Source organism: Muntiacus reevesi, chromosome X (genome assembly GCF_963930625.1).
Source record: "Muntiacus reevesi chromosome X, mMunRee1.1, whole genome shotgun sequence".
NCBI lineage: Eukaryota > Metazoa > Chordata > Mammalia > Artiodactyla > Cervidae > Muntiacus > Muntiacus reevesi.
In genome coordinates, this window is record NC_089271.1 from 147,952,420 (window position 1) to 147,955,957 (window position 3,538).

The following is a 3,538-nucleotide window of genomic DNA, read 5'->3' on the forward strand; positions in this document are numbered from 1 at the left end:
AGCGCATGTTGGATGGAGTACAGGTAAGCGCCAGGCCCGCTGAGGGCAGCCTGTCGGAGCCTGCCTCCAGAAGCATCCAAGCCCCCCACCTTGAGCTGGCCTCCTTCTTTGCGGAAGATGCCCACCTTCATGTGCGGTGTCTCCTGTAACTCGTCCGAGGACAGGTCGAAGGGCTTCAGGTCTGAGGGCGGCTGATTCAGTGAAGTTAGCCCCTGGAGACCCAGAGACATGTTCCAGCAATTGCTCTCCTAGACCTCCCCGGTTACCAGGCCTCCTCCCCAAACCTCCAGACGGCTGTGCCCTCACCACCTTGGAGTGCCCTCATCCGGGCCACTCTACCCAGGCCATGGTCGCCTACACCACCCCGGGGACCCCACTAAGTGGGTTCTGTCCCCACCGCTGCCCTCCCTGTGCCCTGGGGCAAGACCTGATCCCAGTCAGACATACCTCATCGTCGTCAGACGAGCTCATTTCTCAACAGAGCAGACTCCACAACCCTCACAGCCCTAGGTGCTAGAAGCCCTCAGAATGGGGGCCAAGATCCTACCCCTTAACAGCAGGGTGCATGCGTGCCACAGCCCACCAAACAGCGTGTGCCGCATGCCCGTTTTTTGTGGGCTCCCACCAATGATGACAGAGGGCACGTGGTTCCTGCAGGATCAGTCGTTGAAGAGGTGATTGTGGGGGAGGGGAGCCGAATTATAGGTTCCGGGGCTCTGGCCCCGCCTCTTCCGGTTCCTCAGTCTCAAGCCTTAGTTCTGGGTTCTTAAAACTGGTAAGGGGCACTCTGTCTCTTTTGGGGTTGTGGGGACGAAATGCACTGATGACTGTGAAGCCTGCTGGGGCAGAGAATAGTCGTAAGCCCACATTCCCAAATGTAGCTAACCTCCCGCTCGGTGAAGGAGCAGAGGACTCAAATAGGCAAAAAGCAGCGTTGGAAAGCCCTTGTGTGACAGGGCAGACACGAAATAGTTTCTACTCTGCAGGCTAAGTGATCCATTGCAACTTGCCTGGCCTCCAGACTTTTGGCAGGACAGCTGCCCTAACCAATGTGTAAACTAATCTGCTCTGATACAGTTTACTGGCTGACTGCATTCGGGTCATAGGCCATAGTTTCCTGATCCCTGTCTTAATCCAAATGGGAGGGAATTGTAATGCACACCATCAATAATTGGGAGCTGCATACTCAAACCACAAATCATTTTTTTCTCATCAGATTTGCTAAATTTACAAAGGTCATGAATAAACCAGTGGCTGTGTGCACTGCTGGAGGGGGGCATATATTAAACTTTGGAGGGACACTTGGTGCGGTTATCTGGCAGAATCTGTGCTAGCAAAGTGGGCAACATTCATTCACTTCTGGTTCTGGTAGCACTCTTAAAGCCATACATTCCCTTTCGCCCTGAGGAGAATGTGGAGGAGGAGGTGGCTCAGGAGACTGAGCAGCGAGCTGGAGAGCGAGTGAGGGAGCCTAGCCGCTTGCCCACCCGCCGCCGCCTCCCCTCTGTAAGCACGAACCGGGCCGCGGCCCTGAACGCAGCCCCAGCCCCTCCCTCGTCGTCAGGCCACAAGGGCAGCGGCGCGCAAGTCAGGGGGAGGGACAGCGAGCGAGAGACAGAGCGCCAGAGCCCGCGTATGTGGCATAAGGGGAAGCCGCTGGCCGTCCCCTGTGCCTTCCCCTCTCTCTCACCTCCCTGCTCCGCCCCCAACCCCGAGCACCAGCACCAGGTTGGCGCCTGCAGCCAAAGTCAGTACCAAGAAGCTCAAATCCAACCGCGATGAGGCCCCAAGGCTTCAGAAAAAGAACAGCAAGAAGCAATTGAACACATTGATGAAGTACAAAATGAAATAGAAACATAATGAACTTAATACTTTTGAAAGTAGGACAAAAATATTACCAACTCTGCCAACCTTTTTTTTTCTTTTTCAGAAGAGGTTGGAATTGATTGCCCAAATCCCAAATTTTGGGGTGACATTTGTTAACCATCCGCAAGTGTCTTCTCTGCTTGGGGAGGAGTATGAAGAGGCGCTGTGTTATTTGACAAGAGTTGAAGTGACAGAATTTGAAGACATTACATCAGGTTACAGAATAGATTTTTTATTTTGATGAAAACCCTTACTTGGAAAATAAAATTCTCTCCAAAGAATTTCATCTGAATAAGAGTGGTGATCCATCTTCAAAGTCCACTGAAATCAACTGGAAATCTGGAAAGGATTTGATGAAAAGATCAAGTCAAACAGAATAAAGCCAGCAGGAAGAGACAGCATGAGGAACCAGAAAGCTTCTTCACCTGGTTTACTGATCATTCCGATGCAGGTGCAGATGAGTTAGGAGAGGTCATCAAAGATGATATTTGGCCAAATTCATTACAGTACTACTTGGTTCCTGACATGGATGATGAGGAAGGGGAAGGAGAAGAAGATGAGGATGATGATGAAGAGAAAGAAGGATTGGAAGGTACTGATGAAGAAGAGGATGAGGATGAAGGTGAAATAGATGAAGATGATGATGAAGGGGGGGAAGGAGAGGAAGATGACTAATGGAACACTGATGGATTCCAACCTTTTGACAAGTGCTCAGGGCTGGTGCACTGGGAAGACCCAGAGGGATGGGATGGGGAGGGAGGCGGGAGGGGGGATAGGGGTGGGGAACACATGTAAATTCATGCCTGTGTCATGTCAATGTATGGCAAAAACCACTACGATATTGTAAAGTAATTAGCCTCCAACTAATAAAAATAAATAAATAAAATTTTCTCCAGTCCCTAGGAGCAAGTTGCGGTCTTTTATTTTTCCTCCTCTTGGGCTCAGTTGTCCTGTTTTTGAGGTCTCTTTTCTCCTTTATACCATGGTTCACAACTTATTTGGGGGGGGGAATACCTTGAGTAGAATTCAGTGGGAAAATAATCTCTACCCCTTCCTGTTCCAAATTCATTTTTATCCCTTCCTGTCTTAAGAAAAACTTTATAGAATCAGCACCACCATGTTCTGTGGTGGGAGAAAAAAAAAAAGAAAAACCTTCTTCTCCCTTAGCTCTGCTGGAAGTGGGAGGGTGCTGGGCCCCTGTGTAGTGGTGCATAGAATTCTAGCTTTTTCCTCCTTTCTCTGTATATTGGGCTCAGAGGTTACACTGTGTCTCTATGTGAATATGGACAGTTAGCATTTACCAACATGTATCTGTCTACTTTCTTTTGTTTAAAAAGAGAAAAAAAACTTTAAAAATTGGGTTATAGAAGGTCAGCAAAGGGTGGGTTTGAGATGTTTGGGTGGATTAAGTGGGCATTTTGACAACATGGCTTCTCCTTTGGCATGTTTACTTGTGATATTTAATGGACATCCTTGCAGTTCAAGATGACACTTTAAAAATAAAATTAACTCCTAACCATGACCTGAGCCCTGCCGCTCAATGGGAGAATCAGAAGAACCTATTGGATCTTATTTGCAATTGACATTCTCTATTGTAATTTTGTTCCTGTTTATTTAAAAAATTTTCTTTTTGTTTCACTGGAAAGATGATGCTCAGTTTTAAGCATCAAAA

General features: G+C 48.2%; 1 pseudogene; it reads left to right on the forward strand.

Moving 5' to 3' along the window:
• The first annotated feature begins 346 nt into the window (after positions 1–346).
• On the forward strand, positions 347–2,541 carry LOC136154767 (protein SET-like; annotated as a pseudogene).
• The last annotated feature ends 997 nt before the right edge of the window (positions 2,542–3,538 follow it).